Source organism: Schistocerca cancellata, chromosome 4 (genome assembly GCF_023864275.1).
Source record: "Schistocerca cancellata isolate TAMUIC-IGC-003103 chromosome 4, iqSchCanc2.1, whole genome shotgun sequence".
In the NCBI taxonomy this organism is placed as follows: domain Eukaryota; kingdom Metazoa; phylum Arthropoda; class Insecta; order Orthoptera; family Acrididae; genus Schistocerca; species Schistocerca cancellata.
In genome coordinates, this window is record NC_064629.1 from 324,600,358 (window position 1) to 324,623,444 (window position 23,087).

Sequence of the window (23,087 nt, forward strand, 5' to 3'; positions counted from 1 at the left end):
ACTGCTGTGTAACGTGTACTGAGAAATGATGCACATATGGAAAACAAATAATGCAAGATAACTTGTTACTGTACATAGACTGGAAGTGGTGGAAGAGGAGATTGAAATTAAAATAAGATAAAAGTCATGGGCAAGGAATACCCTAGAGGACTCGCAGACACTGTCTCAAATGAATCTTGTGACACACTGAAACCGTCGTAAATTATATTCGATAATCTACTAGAATAAGCACGCTCTAGAATTCAACGTACCAATACTCGTTAACGCGAAGTCATATACCTAAAAACAGAACAGGGTAGGCTGTTATGCGTTATTGGCAATTGATGCAATTATAAGACCCTGACACATCTCTTTTGATTACTGAGTCCGCTGTCAGGAGACACTTGCTCCGCAAGATATCTGGTTCCCCATAAGAAGTTATAAATTTGCGTAACGCATCATTACTGCCACGAGCCAAACTGCTGCTCCAAAAGATGTGGAAACAAAATCAGAATGAGGACTAATGAAATACATCAAACAATGGTGAGTTGATATGGAAATAGTTATCCGAACGTCTGCTATGCACTTCACTGGATCGAGTCGACTAAATAATTTTACTAAACTGACTGAATAAATACTTTTATCCGAACCAGTTTAGTTACCCGATCACCACCGGACAAAATTACTGGCCGAGTGTGAAACTGCCCTATATACACTACCCCATGAGAAAACTGCAACATCTTTATTGTAATGAAATTTATTCCATAGATTAGGAACAAGGCAGTGCATAAGTTATTACAATTACAGATCTGTACACGCGCTTTGACCGGGAGAATTTAGCACGTTGTGAGGCCACAAAGTGCTGCAGTCAGCGTGCCTAATAAACCTAACATGGAATCAAGGACGCCCTAGATATGCTGCTAAGGAACACACATCACTACGGTTTGTAGACATGTCAGCAAATTATCGACATTCGTTACAGTAGCGCCAGAACGGAGAATTCGGTGTCCGACGATACACCAGACATCTTTTATGGGCAACATGCGAAGCGAACGTGCATGCCAGGCATTGTCCTGCTGAAATATAATATGTGAAGCTGCATGCAGAAGGCAAAGTGTCCTGGGTTTTAAAACTTCACTGAGGTGTCGCTTGCTTTGCAGATTACCCTACATATGTAAGAGGCGAGATCGCATGTTGTAGCCGATGGCGTCCCAAGCCGTCAGAATTGGTGCTCGTCCGCTGCGCAGCTCACCAATGCAGAATGCCCGACTGCGTTCACCAGGATAGCGTCTAACACTGTGGGACAGGCTGAATAGGGACTCGTCCGAAAACACTACATTTGGCCATCCTGCATTCCAGTGACAGTGTACACTTGCCCACTGGAGTCTGAGGCGCAATCCATGCGTACCGTAAGTCCAGTCCTCGACAGACGGAGTACAGTCGTCGACGCAGACATGTACACACCCGCTGCAGTGCTCCAACGTCTACACCGTGGTCAACAACGTTGTCTCATTTACAGCTATGCGGACAAGATGGCAGTCATTCCACGTTGTGATCACATTTTGTGGTGCAATGACAGCTCGTCATTGTGTACGACTTTCTTCTATCGTCTGGCTTCATACAGACATCAGTCGTAACAGAGCGCCCTATAGGAGCCGTAATGTCGTGTTACGATTAATTAGTTGCCTGGAGACTATCATTCAGCCCCCTCGGTACTGTCATAGTCGGTCGGTCGTCGTGTGACTAGGGCCTCCCGTCGGATAGACCGTTTGCTGGGTGCAAGTCTTTCGATTTGACGCCACTTTGGCGACTTGCGCGTCGATGGGGATGAAATGATGATGATTAAGACAACACAACACCCAGTCCCCGAGAGGAGAAAATCTCCGACCCAGCCGGGAATAGAACCCGGGCCCTTTGGACTGTCATTCTGTCGCGCTGACCACTCAGCTACCTGTGGCGGGCACTGACATGGTGATACTACGCATAATTTCACTTTCTTGCACGTCTCCACTTCGTTTGACGGATGTGCATCAATTGAATGTGGCCTAACACCTGTTCAATCACAAAAGTGAGGGTGTTGTTGGGCCTATGTGCATGCCATCGCATTACATTCTCAATCATTTATTATGATTCCACTGCTGTACACGGTCGTTCTCCGAATTGCAGTCATTCGGATTACTCCTTCATGGTTTTGCAACTTTCACAAACAGTAATGTACACTCCTGGAAATTGAAATAAGAACACCGTGAATTCATTGTCCCAGGAAGGGGAAACTTTATTGACACATTCCTGGGGTCAGATACATCACATGATCACACTGACAGAACCACAGGCACATAGACACAGGCAACAGAGCATGCACAATGTCGGCACTAGTACAGTGTATATCCACCTTTCGCAGCTATGCAGGCTGCTATTCTCCCATGGAGACGATCGTAGAGATGCTGGATGTAGTCCTGTGGAACGGCTTGCCATGCCATTTCCACCTGGCGCCTCAGTTGGACCAGCGTTCGTGCTGGACGTGCAGACCGCGTGAGACGACGCTTCATCCAGTCCCAAACATGCTCAATGGGGGACAGATCCGGTGATCTTGCTGGCCAGGGTAGTTGACTTACACCTTCTAGAGCACGTTGGGTGGCACGGGATACATGCGGACGTGCATTGTCCTGTTGGAACAGCAAGTTCCCTTGCCGGTCTAGGAATGGTAGAACGATGGGTTCGATGACGGTTTGGATGTACCGTGCACTATTCAGTGTCCCCTCGACGATCACCAGTGGTGTACGGCCAGTGTAGGAGATCGCTCCCCACACCATGATGCCGGGTGTTGACCCTGTGTGCCTCGGTCGTATGCAGTCCTGATTGTGGCGCTCACCTGCACGGCGCCAAACACGCATACGACCATCATTGGCACCAAGGCAGAAGCGACTCTCATCGCTGAAGACGACACGTCTCCATTCGTCCCTCCATTCACGCCTGTCGCGACACCACTGGAGGCGGGCTGCACGATGTTGGGGTGTGAGCGGAAGACGGCCTAACGGTGTGCGGGACCGTAGCCCAGCTTCATGGAGACGGTTGCGAATGGTCCTCGCCGATACCCCAGGAGCAACAGTGTCCCTAATTTGCTGGGAAGTGGCGGTGCGGTCCCCTACGGCACTGCGTACTATCCTACGGTCTTGGCGTGCATCCGTGCGTCGCTGCGGTCCGGTCCCAGGTCGACGGGCACGTGCACCTTCCGCCGACCACTGGCGACAACATCGATGTACTGTGGAGACCTCACGCCCCACGTGTTGAGCAATTTGGCGGTACGTCCACCCGGCCTCCCGCATGCCCACTATACGCCTTCGCTCAAAGTCCGTCAACTGCACATACGGTTCACGTCCACGCTGTCGCGGCATGCTACCAGTGTTAAAGATTGCGATGGAGCTCCGTATGCCACGGCAAACTGGCTGACACTGACGGCGGCGGTGCACAAATGCTGCGCAGCTAGCGCCATTCGACGGCCAACACCGCGGTTCCTGGTGTGTCCGCTGTGCCGTGCGTGTGATCATTGCTTGTACAGCCCTCTCGCAGTGTCCGGAGTTAAGTATGGTGGGTCTGACACACCGGTGTCAATGTGTTCTTTTTTCCATTTCCAGGAGTGTATATGTACGTGAACATCTCAGGACACGCCTGAGAACAGTCAGTAGTGACACCATCCAGTGCGGCCTATAACATATTTGTTGTTATAATAACTCAGCATCATAAAAGTGTTTTACCGATCCCAATGGGTTTGCGTAGAGAACTCAGCACATTCGTGAAGGGGTAGGTTCGCAGTGTAAGCTGTCAGAGATAGTCACAGGAGTTGCCTATGACCAGGTGCATTGTTAGCGATGGTTTTGGAACTCTGAAACGTCAGGAGAATACTAGACCCAAACACATTTTCGGCACTGTTAATTAATTTATAGGGTCTGGCAATGGGAATTATGAAAGCCATCGAGGAAACCGAGAATCCGCGGAAGAGGTTAAGATTTATGTGGTCCACGGGACACACTAACATTTAATACAGTGTAATAGCTTATCACTTAACGAAAAGCGCCGCACATGTAAATGTATCTCATTACTACCAACAGACGTGAAGATTACATTATACAATGTGATTCGTATTAAGGTTTAGGAACCCGAATCGTTGTTGATGATGCTGAGAAAAGTATTTTAAGACACATAGGGCCGCAAATGTCGGGTAATACCAAATAGTGGATGTCAAATGTTGAACATGTGACGTCACTGGATAACATACCTCGCTGCACGTGCAGCTGTGGAGCCTATCGCTCTTTCAGACCTGGTCATCCCAACCCAAGTCAAGTATTCACGTCGGCGTGGCTCCGGACCTACGTGCACGACTTCAGCGCATGCGGCTCCTACTTCTAGTCTTGCGTCTGGCGAGCAGTGCATTGCATTAAACAGTTACGTGTTCACTTTGCGGTAAGGCGTATGACTTTATCTACTGGTCTCGCAGACTCTACTAGTTTACTGCAAAGTATGGTATAATCAAACGCTGCCGTATTTCGTCACAAGTAAAGAAGTAGAAGCTTCCGAATTGCATCGCTAACAATAAAGGACCAACGTTTTCTCTGCTAAACAATGTCTGTAAACAAAAAAGAAGTGATAAAAGGAAATAAAGACAAAATGATAACAGGTTTTGCTTGATTACAGCGAGGGCAATAATTTGGTAACTTCGGCGTTTGCAATAGATCACATTTACAAAAGGTGTTCGAAAGCAGAGTAGCCTATCACAGCGATGTGTAGCATTGGTCCATACGTGCGAGAGTAGATTCGGCAAGTCTAGTCGCTGCACGTGCGGCGAGGTACGCCCTCTGGTGACCTGACATGATCAACATTTGTCATCCAATTTTGGGTTATTTCGTAAATTTGCGGTCAATTGTGTCATCAATTACTTGCCTCAGCATCACCTACGTCGCTCTGGGGTTTTTTGAACGTTAATAAGAAACATCCTGTATAGAATATCAGGGTGTCAATGGGAATACGAATGTCAACTATTGATACGCAGTAAAAGGAAATATTATGGACAAGTACACCCGAAAATTCCCTCGACGAAGTAGTACTACACAATTATGGCAAATAGAAAGTTTATAAGCTACATAATTCGTGTGAGATTTTATCATCGATCGTTTCCAGGTCATCTTTACCGAACATACTTTCGAGGTAATCCTAATCATGAATATGGTGAAGTAACAGTAGCAGATATCATCCACATTTTTTAGGATTGTAATTGTATGCAAAACAACTAACTGATTTCACACAACAATTAGTCAGATTTCATTAACTACACTCATGGAAATGGAAAAAAGAACACATTGAAACCGGTGTGTCAGACCCACCATACTTGCTCCGGACACTGCGAGAGGGCTGTACAAGCAATGATCACACGCACGGCACAGCGGACACACCAGGAACCGCGGTGTTGGTCATCGAATGGCGCTAGCTGCGCAGCATTTGTGCACCGCCGCCGTCAGTGTCAGCCAGTTTGCCGTGGCATACGGAGCTCCATCGCAGTCTTTAACACTGGTAGCATGCCGCGACAGCGTGGACGTGAACCGTATGTGCAGTTGACGGACTTTGAGCGAGGGCGTATAGTGGGCATGCGGGAGGCCGGGTGGACGTACCGCCGAATTGCTCAACACGTGGGGCGTGAGGTCTCCACAGTACATCGATGTTGTCGCCAGTGGTCGGCGGAAGGTGCACGTGCCCGTCGACCTGGGACCGGACCGCAGCGACGCACGGACGCACGCCAAGACCGTAGGATCGTACACAGTGCCGTAGGGGACCGCACCGCCACTTCCCAGCAAATTAGGGACACTGTTGCTCCTGGGGTATCGGCGAGGACCATTCGCAACCGTCTCCATGAAGCTGGGCTACGGTCCCGCACACCGTTAGGCCGTCTTCCGCTCACGCCCCAACATCGTGCAGCCCGCCTCCAGTGGTGTCGCGACAGGCGTGAATGGAGGGACGAATGGAGACGTGTCGTCTTCAGCGATGAGAGTCGCTTCTGCCTTGGTGCCAATGATGGTCGTATGCGTGTTTGGCGCCGTGCAGGTGAGCGCCACAATCAGGACTGCATACGACCGAGGCACACAGGGCCAACACCCGGCATCATGGTGTGGGGAGCGATCTCCTACACTGGCCGTACACCACTGGTGATCGTCGAGGGGACACTGAATAGTGCACGGTACATCCAAACCGTCATCGAACCCATCGTTCTACCATTCCTAGACCGGCAAGGGAACTTGCTGTTCCAACAGGACAATGCACGTCCGCATGTATCCCGTGCCACCCAACGTGCTCAAGAAGGTGTAAGTCAACTACCCTGGCCAGCAAGATCTCCGGATCTGTCCCCAATTGAGCATGTTTGGGACTGGATGAAGCGTCGTCTCACGCGGTCTGCACGTCCAGCACGAACGCTGGTCCAACTGAGGCGCCAGGTGGAAATGGCATGGCAAGCCGTTCCACAGGACTACATCCAGCATCTCTACGATCGTCTCCATGGGAGAATAGCAGCCTGAATTGCTGCGAAAGGTGGATATACACTGTACTAGTGCCGACATTGTGCATGCTCTGTTGCCTGTGTCTATGTGCCTGTGGTTCTGTCATTGTGATCATGTGATGTATCTGATCCCAGGAATGTGTCAATAAAGTTTCCCCTTCCTGGGACAATGAATTCACGGTGTTCTTATTTCAATTTCCAGGAGTGTATTATCAACTAATATAGCAATTTTGCCTCTTTAAAGTAATATATTACTTTTAAGCTAAAATTTGGAATAAGTGTTATCTTAGTCCGCAAAATCGTAGAAAATTTCTAAATCACTGACACATGGCATTTAGGTCAAAAACCAAAAATTTTAAAAAGATTTGAAATGGTAGAAGCACATTATTTCTCGAAGAAGCGACAATACCTCGTAAATGTCGGATCGAGTCCCTGATATGCAGACATGGTGTGTGTGTGTGTGTGTGTGTGTGTGTGTTTGTGTGTGTGTGTGTGTGTGTGTGTGTGTGTGTGTGTGTGTGTGTGTGCCTTTATTTTCCTTTCTTTTCGAATAAAAAGCCATTATTGTGTTTGTGCCAACATACAGGTTGTCTCAGAAATACTTTAACAAGCTCTGGAGTTGGATTCCACAGAGTAAGGAGAGATTAAAATGTAAATAAACAAAAGCGTTTCGAAGCAAAATTGAGGAAATTAAATGTGTGAGTAACAATTAAAATACGTTCTCATATTCCCCTCATACGTTAGTACAAAAATTTCATATATAAGGGAAAAGGAAAAAAAATTTTTTTCGCCACTAATATTTTTTCATATAAACCGGTCTTAGGCCTTTCATCTTTAAATAAAAAAGTTAAAAACAGTTTTTTCTAATTAAAATTTTCTCTTTGGAGTGAAGTGTGGCCTGTTTTGAAACTTCCTGGAAGATGAAATTCGAACCCGGAGGCTTTGATGGCCAACGCTCCTACGAGTACTCACTTTGCTGCAGAGTGAGAGTCACATTCTGGAAACATCACATATGATTTGACTAAGTGATGTCTCAGCGATGTTCTTTAATTTCAAGCGCCAGTCTAGAATTTTATGCTGGAGAGCATGTGTGAAGTTTCGACGGCAGGGCGTAGTTACTGAGAACACTAAAACTACGACATCGTGTTCGCACGCGGCTAGCTCAACCTTTGAGAACATTCAGCGTATCAGAATCGGGATCGAGTCTCAGTCCACCTCACAGCTTTAGTACTTGTATGAAAGGAAGTTTCAAAATTCGTTTTCCTAGATAATCGAATGATGGTATTATCACAATTCATCTGCTGATCCTCTAATGTTCAGATTTGTGTGAAATCCTAAGGGACCAAACTGCTTAGGTCATCAGTCCCTAGACTTATACACTGCTTAAACTAACTGATGCTAAGAACAACATAAACACCCATGCCCTAGGGAGGACTCGAATCTCCGGAGGGAGTGCTGCTGATCCTCTTAATGTATCTTCGAGGGTAGTATTCCGAACGGAACGTGTTTACTTTTGACATTATTCTGTCTCAGATGTTTCGTATGTGGAGTAGTTGTGAGCTGCCTGAAAAGTTTGGGAGGATATTCATCTTGCTGAGCATGCACATATTATTGTTGTGTAGATCCGAGAAAATAGTTAGGGATATGGGGTTGCACACTGTTTCAAATTCCAGAAGGCAGTCGAAACATCAGACATCTGTTTGCGTTTTGTGGTCACCATGCTCCTCTAAACGAAAAATTTTGGAGTGAGGCAGACCAAAATCCGCTTAAACGCTCGACTGCTAGAATGCAATGTAAAGGCTGTTGAAGGAAATTCAGGTACCAGCACATCACATGACACTATAGCACGTGATACATAGCGATACAGCTCGCCTCCAACCCCAAACTCTCTTATAATCAAAGTCACCCCCCAGTCTCCACCCTGACTCCCACGGAATCACCGGCAACTGTTCGCGGCTATCCTCCTCCCCCCCCCCCCCCCTCGCCGAGCCAATAAGATCCTTGGACAACCTCACGTCTCCTGGTTTTATAACTGGAGTACATGAGTGGGTGTGTTCATTTTGAAGTTATGCACCATGCGGAGAGGATCAGGGTAAGGCTATTTGTTAGTAACAAATTAATATTGTTCTGGTTACGTCAAGAAAGGTAACTCTGTATCTAGAGTTTGGGTATTTGTTAGTGACGAATTAAATTTCATACCACATGGTTTTTGTCATTCGAGGTAGCAGCAGAGACCACACCCCGGAAATATGTTGGTACTCTAATTTTTTGGATTTTCCCACAATTTTGCGTATTTTCTCACATTTTCTACAGGTGTTTTCTTATTTTTCATTTATTTCACAATTTTACGTATTTTTCTTCATTTTTAAAATTTTTCACATTTTTTTCACAATTAAACGTATTACATCCAATTACACGCATTTTGTCCCACTGACCTTCATGTCCCGTCAACATCACTTCACATCACATAGCTTCATGACGCTATGTATGTGTTATATCGTGCCATTTTGTGTCACAACATCGTGATACTCTCGTCCAATTACAATCCCGCAAGTCCCAAATGGTTCAAATGGCTCTGAGCACTATGGGACTCAACTGCTGTGGTCATCAGTCCCCTAGAACTTAGAACTACTTAAAACTAACTAACCTAAGGACATCACACACACCCATGCCCGAGGCAGGATTCGAACCTGCGACCGTAGCAGCAGCGCGGCTCCGGACTGGAGCGCCTAGAAACGCACGGCCACCGCGGTCGGCCGCAAGTCCCCAAAAGTACGCAGATTATTTATCATTGCTAAGCCACCATTACATTTCTAATGAGAGGGTGTGTGACATCATAGTGCAAGTGTTAGAAAAGAACACCTTCCCGTAAGGGTAGAAATAATGACATGACGTTATAGTCCGTAAAATTAATGACCTCATATCAAATTGTATAAGCATTGGAGTCTTACCGATTTGCAACCACAGATATTGCATCTGTAACAAATATCAGTCATTTGTGAAGCCACCACTACATTAGTAGATTGTGTGACATCATTGTTTATGTGCTAACATGAGTGCGTTGTCGTAAATAAAGCCATCTTGGTAAAATTATGATGTCATAGCCGAATTCGGAGGATTACCGATATCCAAACAAATGTGCTGTGTAATATAAAATTAGCACAGTACAACAAAATACGCACCCAGAGAGCTATTATCTGCAGCCACTCACGATGATTCAAGGCAGAAAATTTAAGCAAGATTACAACTCAGCAACGTGGCACCTGTTGGGGTAGACCGTGTCTCGAACGCTGATGTGTTGAGCATAGTGATCACTGCGAATACCGTGCTAGCAATGTTTAGGGAATTTACGATATTTTAGGTTTAATCGTCTTCAATGAGACCGACCTGGTTGCCGGCACAAATGACACTGCTACTGTATCAAGCGTTCAGGGAGAGGTATGCTGCCCACGGAAATAACGGCAGATTGGCCACAATCCGTTGGAGGAATATGTTAACAGTTACGTAGACGAGATCTTCATTCCCCCTTCTCTCTGGACCAATCAGAATCAAGCTCCCCCAAACACGAACTTCCAAAACTGGAGCTTATGAGTGGGTGGCATCAGTTTCAGTCAACCAGAGTTCCTAGGCATGTATCCTATCACAGCCTGATGTAAAATATTTCTTTATTATTAATGAGTGTGTGACATTGCTAGAAGACCCGTAAACGACCACGAAGAAAATGCGAATAATAACGCTACCAATCGTTCTGTGTCCTTCTCTTCGTTAAAGTCAGACTAGAGTTTCTTTGAAACATGCGCAGGAGCGCTGCAATGCGAGTAACCGTTATATTCCCCCCTAAACGTGGACCATTCTGGGCGTATCGTGAAAGATTTAACGATAAATACAATACTGCAAGTACACTGATGGCTGTCGAGATCTGCCAGAGCTCCCACACAAAAGAAAATACCTGTAATACCAAATACGTCCTTGGTATGTAAGTGTTCAATGGCACTATACGACTCGTAAGCAGATAGTGAAATAATCTCAAGCATATTTACACGTCCCTGCCCTCAAAATAAGGCTCAGCAATGGACACAGTACTACAAATATAAAGTATTTCTAGTTACCAAGTCATCGATACACGCAGGTCTGGATACCTATACTAGTCGGCCGCTGTGGCCGAGCGGTTCTAGGCGCTTCAGTACGAAACCGTGCTGCTGCTACGGCCGCAGGTTCAAATCCTGCCTCGGGCATGGATGTGTGTGATGTCCTTAGGTTAGTTAGGTTTAAGTAGTTCTAATTCAACGGGACTGAGACCATAGTGCTTAGAGCCATTTGAGCCATTTTTGACACCTATTCTGCTGCGTGATAAAATGCAGCAATACAGTGCTGCAACATTCGCGCGCCATCTATTGATCAGCAGAGATGAATTACAATTTCATCGATTCTCACCTAACAATATGCGAAAGAAATGTGGTAAAAAGAATGGAACCGAACAATTACAGTGAGGTGACAAAAGTCGTGGGATACCTCTTACGAACGTGTCGGACCTCCTTTTATACAGTGTAGTGCAGCAACTCGAACATCCATAGGACCTAATCCATACCGTGGAAGTTGCCTTGTTGACAACTTGGGTCCATTGCTTCGTTGGGTCTGCGCCACATTCGAAACCTACCATCATCTCTAACCAACTGAAATCTGGACTCATCTGACCATGTCCATCACTACACCAGCCAGTCGCCCCCGACTCCACTGCCAACCACTTCCGCTCCCGATGTCTCCTCCGGTAGCTCGATGTCGGCTCCTGCCGCCATCGGTACTGCGAGTCCCAACCAGTCATGAGAATAATGGCGAGGCCAGGACTGACCAACACCTCCGCAACGGTACTCCTCGCATTAATGAAACGTCTAGCTCCGGTGAACAACCGTCACAGCCGAACATGCGGACATTGGTTGACACAAACCGCTGGAATGCGTCGCAAGCAAAACCGAAAAAAGTTAGGGAGTCATCAAACTGTAAGTCGCTATATGTAATGGACAAGAAACTCGTTTCAGCGGTGCGTAACGCTCACACCTGCCACCGCAAGATTAAGATGTCCTTATGATAAACACGAAAACACCAATCTGTACGATGGTGTTAGTGTGAGTGCTGCTGCCTTCCACATTGTGACCCGAAATGGTGACTACAGGAGCAGCGTGTTCAGTACGCAGACAACCCCAAAAAAAACTTTTTGTTACATGTTGATCTAAACGTCAAGAATAATGCCAATAATGACACTAAGAAGAAACGTTCTGAGAAAAATAAGCAGTAGCTTGTGTCTTATTGACCATCTTGATAGAATCATTAAATATGCATTTTGATTATGTATGTAGGGATAAACTTCGATCGATGTATCACAAGAAAGGTCTACACACTACTTCCTACAAAGAGAGGAAAACGAAATTCCGAGTAAGAATGTTATGGTTAACCTAAGTGGTTTATAAGGTTGCTGGCAGCACATCATAACAGTGAATCTTTCGTTGCCTGCAGAAATGCAGTACCACACTCCTTACTAACTTACAAGGGAACATCCCCATCGCACCCCCCTCAGATTTAGTTATAAGTTGGCACAATGGATAGGCCTTGAAAAACTGAACACAGATCAATCGAGAAAACAGGAAGAAGTTGTGTGGAACTATGAAAAAATAAGCAAAATATACAAACTGGGTCGTCCATGCGTAACATAGGCAATATTAAGGGCAATGTGAGGCGACGAGCCCCGTGGTCCCGTGGTTAGCGTGAACAGCTGTGGAACGAGAGGTCCTTCGTTCAAATTTGCCCTCCACTGAAAATTTTGCTTTCTTTATTTTCGCAAAGTTACGATCTGTCCGTTTGTTCATTGACGTCTCTGTTCATTGTAATAAGTTTAGTGTCTGTGTTTTGCGACCGCACCGCAAAACCGTGCGATTAGTTGACGAAAGGACGTGCCTCTCCAATGGGAACCGAAAACATTTGATCTCAAGGTCATAGGTCAACCGATTCCTCCACACGTCTGATATTTTGTATACGACATTGGTGACAGCATGTGCGTCACATGACAGGAATATGTTGTCGACCCACCTAACCAGTACACTTGGCGAATGGGTGAAAAGTTTCTTCTACCTTGCCCGATTTAGGTTTTCTTGTGGATGTAATAATCACTCCAAAAAAAGTGATGAAAACGTAAGAGTTTTCACATAAACTGAAAGTTAAAATTTTCGGTCGAGGTAAGATTTGAACCAAGGACCTCTCGTTCCACAGCTGTTGACGCTAACCACGGGACCACGGAGCTCTTCGCCTCAAATTGCCCTTAATATTGCCTATCTTACGCATGGACGACCCAGTTTGTATATTTTGCTTATTTTTTCACAGTTCCACACAACTTCTTCCCGTTTTCTCGATCGATCTGTGTTCAGTTTTTCAAGGCCTATCCACTGTGCCAACTTATAACTAAATTTGAGGGGGGTGCGATAGGGATGTTCCCTTGTTAGTAGAAGACATTTCCCAAAACTAATTACGTAATCCTAGACTTGTTAGTGGTAGGTTTAGTCGACACACTAGTATTACGAGAATCCAAGTGGCGAAAACACTACTGAGAACTGATAGCCAACACACATTTCGTATAAAGTAAGAGAAATTAGGGCTTATAAAGAGATAAAGAAACATATAGACAGATGTTTCTTCTTTCCTCATTTAATGTGTGTGTGGCGTAAGGTACCTTCCACCGCTGACTTGCTGAGTATGAATTCATTCTAAAAAAATTAGGGGGAAACGTCATGATCACGTGACAACATATAAGCATACAGCGATCTAGAGTTTACACCTGCTTTGAATAACACAAATCGGCTAATGTACTAGTTGATTTCAGTTTCTGACGCTGCTGGGAGGGTGTCTCTGTATAACGTATCTGTTAGTGAGATCAGGCAAGAGTCCCAGGATGTTGAGCAGATCACATAACCTTACGTATTTTTACGTAACATGCATCGACAAACGCGTCGAATCAGTTTCCGAAATGTGGTATATAAGCGCGAACATTTTAGGTGAGGTTTTAGCATGAATGTTATTGATATTAAATGAAATAACAAGTTTACTGTTAGCAGTAATTGTTTATTTATCTGCACGATGCGTTTCAAAGGTTTAATGACGTAGGCAGTTGCTTCGTTTTCAGCAACTGTCTACGTTATGAAATTTGCAATGCACACACACACACACACACACACACACACACACACAAGCACATACGCAAACACATGCATCTCAACATTGACCATAAATATTTAGTTATGTTACAATGACATCCCGCAAATGTACAAGGGATTAACCTCACTTGCAAATATAAAATCGCACTAACAGCTTGTACCCCCTGTCAGCTTGACACTATATGTACATTAACTAACACCCCAAACTGGACATCTATCTGCATATTTTAAAGCATTAATCAATGGGTTACCTCAAAATTTAGGCAGTGTTTAAATGTAACAGATATTGTCCTAAAAAACCCTGCTTTTGAAAGTCTGCTCTTATCCAATCACTCCTCCCACCGTATCTCACCTCTTACTCTCTCTTTCTCTTTCTCCGGATCCAGCCTTTCATGTCTGTCTGTGAATCCCAAATAAAACTGTTATTTTTGTATACTTTTGCCACTGTATCGAACCTAATTATTGTACTTAAAGGTTACAGCATGCCACATTATTGTATGAACGAGTATGAAATTTAAGCTATATTAACTTGACAAAATCGGATTTATATATCACCTGAAATATTTATTCCAACGCCTTTGTTCAATACCCCAAAACAAGGATCTCCCAAATCCTCTACAATTTATTCTGTAATAATTTTATGATGTCTGTTCTTTGTACTTTGTGATAATGTTTCTCTTGTGCTATATGACGCATGCACCTAATACACTCCTGGAAATGGAAAAAAGAACACATTGACACCGGTGTGTCAGACCCACCATACTTGCTCCGGACACTGCGAGAGGGCTGTACAAGCAATGATCACACGCACGGCACAGCGGACACACCAGGAACCGCGGTGTTGGTCATCGAATGGCGCTAGCTGCGCAGCATTTGTGCACCGCCGCCGTCAGTGTCAGCCAGTTTGCCGTGGCATACGGAGCTCCATCGCAGTCTTTAACACTGGTAGCATGGCGCGACAGCGTGGACGTGAACCGTATGTGCAGTTGACGGACTTTGAGCGAGGGCGTATAGTGGGCATGCGGGAGGCCGGCTGGACGTACCGCCGAATTGCTCAACACGTGGGGCGTGAGGTCTCCACAGTACATCGATGTTGTCGCCAGTGGTCGGCGGAAGGTGCACGTGCCCGTCGACCTGGGACCGGACCGCAGCGACGCACGGATGCACGCCAAGACCGTAGGATCCTACGCAGTGCGGTAGGGGACCGCACCGCCACTTCCCAGCAAATTAGGGACACTGTTGCTCCTGGGGTATCGGCGAGGACCATTCACAACCGTCTCCATGAAGCTGGGCTACGGTCCCGCACACCGTTAGGCCGTCTTCTGCTCACGCCCCAACATCGTGCAGCCCGCCTCCAGTGGTGTCGCGACAGGCGTGAATGGAGGGACGAATGGAGACCTGTCGTCTTCAGCGATGAGAGTCGCTTCTGCCTTGGTGCCAATGATGGTCGTATGCGTGTTTGGCGCCGTGCAGGTGAGCGCCACAATTAGGACTGCATAAGACCGAGGCACACAGGGCCAACACCCGGCATCATGGTGTGGGGAGCGATCTCCTACACTGGCCGTACACCACTGGTGATCGTCGAGGGGACACTGAATAGTGCACGGTACATCCAAACCGTCATCGAACCCATCGTTCTACCATTCCTAGACCGGCAAGGGAACTTGCTGTTCCAACAGGACAATGCACGTCCGCATGTATCCCGTGCCACCCAACGTGCTCTAGAAGGTTAAGTCAACTACCCTGGCCAGCAAGATCTCCGGATCTGTCCCCCATTGAGCATGTTTGGGACTGGATGAAGCGTCGTCTCACGCGGTCTGCACGTCCAGCACGAACGCTGGTCCAACTGAGGCGCCAGGTGGAAATGGCATGGCAAGCCGTTCCACAGGACTACATCCAGCATCTCTACGATCGTCTCCATGGGAGAATAGCAGCCTGCATAGCTGCGAAAGGTGGATATACACTGTACTAGTGCCGACATTGTGCATGCTCTGTTGCCTGTGTCTATGTGCCTGTGGTTCTGTCAGTGTGATCATGTGATGTATCTGACCCCAGGAATGTGTCAATAAGGTTTCCCCTTCCTGGGACAATGAATTCACGGTGTTCTTATTTCAATTTCCAGGAGTGTACTTTGCCGACGCCATATTTGCTTACAAAATATGTCAGTTTACATGTGATGTGTTACGACTGTGAAAGAAACCTGTAACCACTGGAGGTACTCTATTTTATTTATTTTATTTTTACCGTTAGATATGCGTTTAGTTTTTGTCAAAAGAAACCCAAAACCAACCTCTGAAGTATTGTCTTATTTCTCCCACTAGACAGTGCCACAAGTTCCTCCAAAAGATCGTAACATAACACAAACACACACACACACACACACACACACACACACACACACACACACGCACCCCCCCCCCCCCCACACACACACATGCACACACACACACACACACACACACACACACACACACTCACCATACACACGTCATACTAACAAATCTAAATCCACCTGATGATGGAGGTTTAAACCTTTGAAGCGGGTCGTGGAGATAAATAAACAGTGACTGGTAACAGTAAATTTGTTGTTTCTTTTAATGGTATGTCAGTGTTAAATAATTATAGATTAAACTGGACGCGACGGGTAATCATAGCTATTTTAATGACAGTGTATTGACATTATTATGGCGTTGTAGATCTGTGACACACTTCCAAACTTTATGGTCTCTGTGATAGCGTTAGAACAGCAGCTAATGCACAACTCGAAAATATCGCAAACCATCCGATAGTGTTGCAAGACTATTTTTACACGTAGTGTCAATATGTATTTTTTTCTTTTAAGGGGTCCTACCTGGAAGTGATGTCAAGAACACTTGATCAACTTATAACACAAGTTGGCTCTTGAAAGACTAGAGATATCGTTGCACGCATCAGTCTGCAGTCTTGTAACACACTCTCCATCGCGTCGTTAAACTTATTGAACTTTCTTCTCCCATTGCATTTATAATCCACCAAACGATGAGAACCTCGAAGTGCTTCACCTCCACTATTGACAATAGTTATGCTTATGATAGATTAATGCTTATATGTTGTACATCCTTCACTGAAGCACTTGAAAATCTGACTCAGTACCTGGAACGTGGTATGTAAGTGACAAATACTTACAGATTCAATCGGTAATAACAGTTTATTTGCGAAACCATACTGACATTAACACAGTATGGTGGAAGCGTAACACATTTTCGCGCGTAGAGCTATCTGTCTTAGAGTTAGGATGTTAGTTTAGCAACAAATCTGTCATGGTGATGTGGAGTTGCATAGAATTACACCATTAGATAGATTACAGAACGCTATTAGTGTCATTGTTTTTGCAATCTAGATCAACTTTAAACAACTGAAACTATAGCTAATGTAACGTTCCCTGGCAAACCCACGCTATTAATTAACAAGAGTTTATTTGTACCATATAAGCCGCTCTGAGCAAGTTGTATATACCGTAATTATTGAACAAAAGATATTATTGAATTTTGTGTAAAAGACATTTGTTATTATCGTAATATTTTTTGTAGTAATATTCTCTCTGTATTTAGGATAGTAATTTTTCTATATTTATTATGTGATTGTGAAATGTGTCAGTATCTGCGATAACAGAGATGTGAAATTTAGCCAGAGGAGAATAATATTGTCAAATTACAAAGAAATGTTAATAGTCAGCAGTAGTATAAAAGAACCATGTACAGCGTATTCTTTGGTCTTCTCTGTGTAGAGCTGAATGCGAGAGGAAGCTGTGTCGAAGCGATTTATGAATGGGTAGACTTCTTTTGTCTCTGTCTAGATTTAGCCGCCATTAGAGGAGGCGTTACAAATTAATGTGAGTTGAATTATTGTTGGATCTAAATATATCAGAATTTATCAAAAGTGTGTATTATTAATGTAAATTAGCTTACCCAGGTCATCTATAAAATTTCTTTAAAGAATTTTCAGCATTTTGAGCGGTGTTGCTGGGCTGTGCCACGACCGATCGATTTGCAGCGGCGGCACATTTAAAAAATTGTTCCGCTAAAGGAAAAATCAACCAAACCCGTAAATCGGGAACAGATAAAAATTAACAGTGAATTAAGAAAAGGTTCTTCTTTTACAGTGATCCTGAGACTGATGAATTTTTAAACTAATTATACGTTTGTGCATTCGTAGGCGGATAGTTAATGTTAGTTAACATTGAAATTTAACAATTTTGGTTCTTTCAAATAACTTAAATGTATAGCGAAGTAGGTTTGATCAGTGATAATTAAATGTCGGCTTGGCAATAATTAACCATTTTCTGCTAATAGAGGTAATCTTGTGTTCCATAGCTAACGCCAGGATAGAATTTAGTAAATATTTAACAAAAAAAAACCACTGGATTTAGAAAATGTGTGCCAAGGCCGAATTATGTAGAGGATTTAATTCTCAACTAAATATTCTTAATCAGTTAATACGAGTTCACGTAATTCTTAAATGTACGTAATTCTTTTGAAAGTGAATTCTTTATTACCACACGTAAATAAGAGAGAGGTTCTACAACAAAGTTCGTACTTACAGAAGACAGTTAAAGAGAGGCAAATTAATTAACTAAAAGCAATAATTATTATTCTTCTTTAACGAAAAAGAAATACCGATTTCGTTAAATTGGGGCCCAACGTGAGGCTCGAATATGCAGTGGCCACTAAATACCCATGAGATAACTAGGGAATTATTATAGTCGAACCTTGTTGGAGAACAATTAATAATTTTTCCACGTATTGTATGTACTGCATAACCAATATTGTGTGGTAATACCTGTATATGATTTTTTGCATGAGAACACTATATACCCAGAGGCAAGCTGAAGAAGAGAGCTCATTATATCGAAAAATTAATTACCTACCACAATATCAGGGGGCAGCTGCACCCAAGATAGATCACCAAAAGGTAAAGCTACAGTGTAGTTGTCCTGTGGGTAGTAAAGTAGCCTCAGTGCAGTGTTCTCGGATCATTAGTGGTGTGTTTGTTGTTAGTGTTTTTTTTAAAATAACAGGACATTTGAGTAGTTAGTCACTGTAGTATATAATAAGTGTGTTTTAACAAATGACCATTTCTTGTGTGATTATGTCAGTGAAACCTGAGTGTTAGGATATTTAGTTCAGATTTTGTTTCTTTTGTTGACTATGGTTAGGTTGCGTAGTCAGAAAGATATCAACATGGATAATGAACAACAATTAGTAAGTAGTGATACCGAGTTAGAAAGTGGGACACAAAGTAATGTTAGTGGCGTAGTTCAGGAAGTACAATGTGAGAATCTGGGGGCAGAAGGCCAAGAAATGTTGCCACTGCCAGCCAGTGATTCAGTTGATAGCGGAAATACTGTGCCACCCGCAAGCACTGGACACGGACCAGAGAGTGGTGAGGTGTCAGAAGTGCAATCATTAAGAGTTATGTTCGAGCGCATGCTCAATTTCCAAGCTGAATTTGCACGTATGCAAGGAGAACGCGAAAGAGAACGTGATGCTAAACAAGCAGAGCGTGATCGACGCCAGTATGAGAGAGACTTGCAGTTAATGCAATCTTTGGAAACTATGCAAAATGAGATTGTTAGTTTGAGACAAAACTATGAAATTATACCCAAAACGGTGCAAGAACTAAGCGAAAGAGTAGATAGTATCCAAGTGGCTAACGCCAGTATCGTAGATGAAATCGGTGTACTGACTAACAGGGTGGAACAATTAGAAATTGCCACAAATCAAGTAATTGAGCACAAAGTGTCCGAACAAGTGCACAAAATAGAAAAGAAAGTTATAAAAGAAATAGACGAGAAAGTGCACGCCGCGATTGAAGCCAAAAATTTGGGCTCAAATGCGGAAGTGCAGAACCTGAAAAGGGTGGTACACACTGACATTCCGCTGTCGCAGCGGAATGTCAACCGTCGTCTTGCCGAGCTGGAGATCAGCTTGCGGCATGGCGACTCACAGGTGTATGTCACGCCAGCCAGGTCCAACAGTGATAGGCATATAAATACAGCAGTAAAAAATTGCGACTGCGAGACAGAACAGGCAACCAATGTAAGCGAAACAAATAAATGTCATTCCAAAATAGTGATTGAAGAAAGCCTGATTAGAAACCGACAGTTTCAGATCTTTACAACGGAGAAGAAATCTGTTCACCCTGTAGTGTTTATCAAGGGATTTAGAAACATTTTGCCTAGCGTTTGGAGTCATACACAGAAAATACAGTTCGTAATGTCTTACATACAAGGAGATGCTGCATTATGGGCAACCGAAGCAGCTGACAGTTGCGATACATATGAGCAATTTGAAAAGGCATTCTTGGCCAAATATTGGTCAACATGTATTCAGGAGAGATTACGGAAGGAGGTATATAATCCAGAGCCGTATTCTCCACGATTAGGCAATTTGCGAAAATATTTTGAGTAGTACATTAATAAGACCCGTTATTGGGACGAGCAGATTTCATCCCGGGATTTGATCAGACTTTTGAAATCACACTTGCCGATACACGTAAAGGAAAAACTTATACACGTGCCGGAGAATGACATGGAACATTTCTTGTCTGTTCTGGACTCAATTGACCTGATTCAGGAGGATGTTAAGGCAGCCTCTGAACAGGCTAGAAGTAACGGAAACGGTTACAGAAATGGTCGAAATAACACGCCTCCACCAAATAATGGAAACGGCGGAGGTAACAATAGGAGACAAGATTATGTACAAAACGGGAATAGAGGTAGAGACCGGAACGGCAATAGTCCGCCGGTGAATAATGACCGGAAAATGAGGTCTGATGACCGATATGAAACAGGCCCACCAAGCAATAGTAGATGGAAAAATACCAGGGGGCCGTGGAACACTAATACCTATAATGATGCAAACCGAACTTGGCCACAGAACCAGAGGCCCAGTACGGACCGGCCAAACAGTGAAGGATATGACAATAACCGACCGCCACCACAAAATGCGCCAATTGCGCAACCGTGGCGACCGACGCAACACAACTTACGCATAGTGGAGGTCAGTGACACAGAGCAGCCACACCCATCCACCTGTAATAATTCAACAAACTAGATTCAGCCGAGATACGCTCTCCATCGTCGGCTGAGGTTTGGAGTGAGAGCAGCCCGACACCGAACAAAACATTGGGAATCTGTATCCTCGGGTATAATGACGGGGTACAGATGGGACATGAATTGATAACTGAACCATCCACGTGCATAAAGGAGCACAAAGACAAAGTACAAGTGATAATAGAGATCAAAATTAACAATATTGATGTGCAAAGCAAATGTGGATGCACTAGTGAACAAAGTATCACAGTCCGAAAATTTGAACTCAATGCAACAGCAGGATTTGGTACAGTTATTAACTAACTATGCAGATGTATTTTCAGAACGACCAGAAATTGTTAAGGGATATCAGTACAATATCGAGGTGAAGCCTCACAAAACCTACTGTCGAGCCTCATACTCAATTCCTTGGTCCAAGAAGGAAATAGTAGCTAAAGAAATAAGAAAACTGATCGAGTGGGGAATAATAGAACCGTCTTTGTCCCCTTATAGTAGTCCTTTGGTGGCGGTAGCAAAAGCAGACGGACAGGTACGGTTAGTATTAGATGCGAGAGACATAAACGAAATTATTGTACCTGTCGGGACTCATCCGGAAAACTTAGATGAGCAAATTCAAAAATTCCATGGAGTGCAATATTTGACATCTATTGATATGAAAAGTTCATTCTGGCAAATCCTGCTCACACCCGAGTCGAGGAAATATACTGCATTTATATTTGGGGGAAGGAGCTACCAATTTAGGGTACTACCTTTCGGCTTAAATGTAAGTGCAGGAGTTTTCATAACAGCCCTCGACGCGGTTTTAGGTCCGGATTTGCTGCAAAGGGTAACAGTGTATGTAGACGATCTGGTGATTGCTACTGCCACCTGGGAGGAGCACGTAGAACTACTGGGTAGAGTCTTAGAAAGGTTTAAGCAAGCGGGGGTAACAGCGAATCTTGAGAAATCCAAATTTGGACGTAATCAGATTAAATTTCTAGGTCACATAATAACACCACAAGGTATCAAACCTGACAGCAAAAAACTTGACGCAATTCGTGGGTTTCCTAGTTCGAGAACTAAGAGACAACTCAAAGCGTTTATAGGTCTTGCATCCTTTTTTAGACGGTTTGTTCCAAACCAATTAATGAATAACGAATCTTTATTGAACCTGTTGCGTAAAAATGCGCACTGGGTGTGGACAGAAGAATGTCAACGCGCATTTGACGCTATCAAAAACGCCTTGGTGAATGCAAACATACACCCAGACATGACAAAAGATTTTTGCATAGCGACAGATTCGTGTTCATACGGTCTGGGCGCTTGTTTATTTCAGTGGGACAGGAGCAACGACCCCACAACAATCAATGTAATCGGATTTGCCAGCCGCACACTAAACAGCTGTGAGAGAGCATATTCCGCTACCGAATTAGAGCCTCTTGCAGTGGTTTGGGCGGTAAAGAAATTCAATTATTACATCTATGGTAAAGAAGTCAAAGTATTCAGTGACCACCAGCTCTGAGCTATTTAATGTCTTGCAAATTATACCATACCCGCTTGCTAAGATGGAGGTTAGCATTGCAGGAATATAAAATTAAGATTATGTACCTAAAAGGACAAGATAATGTTGTAGCTGACGCCTTGTCGAGGCTCCCACTAGGGCAATCCTCAGTGTCAAAGATTTTGGAACAATCGGGGGAATATCGAATACTCTTAGTACAAGATAAGGTAAATAGGAGGGACTTTTTACACATGTGTAAGAATATGTCTATATTGCAGGAAACTGATCCGATTTGGCGAGATATCATTAGCAAAATTAAAGAAGGAACCAATCTTAAAAGTGTTCAGGATTTCAAAATAGTAGATAATATTCTGTATTATAAAACAGATGTGTCAAATGACCATGGAGTCGTGTGTATACCGCAACAGGCTATCCCAGCTGTAGTGTGGCACACGCATTTAGCATGGGGTCACGCTGGGATAGGCAAAACAATAAGGATTTTATCCAGATTCTGTTACTTTAAGGGAATAAGCCAGCAGACTCGCATCATTATCAGGACTTGTCCTCTGTGCCAAAAAGCTAAGTTTCAAAATAAGTCCACAAGGTTTGAACTGCATCCTATAGTGCCTCATCGGCCACTTCAGTTAGTATCTATAGACATAGCAGGACCCTACCCACGAGCCAGGAGTGGATTAAAGTACATTTTAGCGGTGTATGACCTTTTCTCTAAATACTTAAAAATATACTGCCTTAAATCAGCCACTGCTCGTGGAATAGTTAAATTGTTAGGGAAAG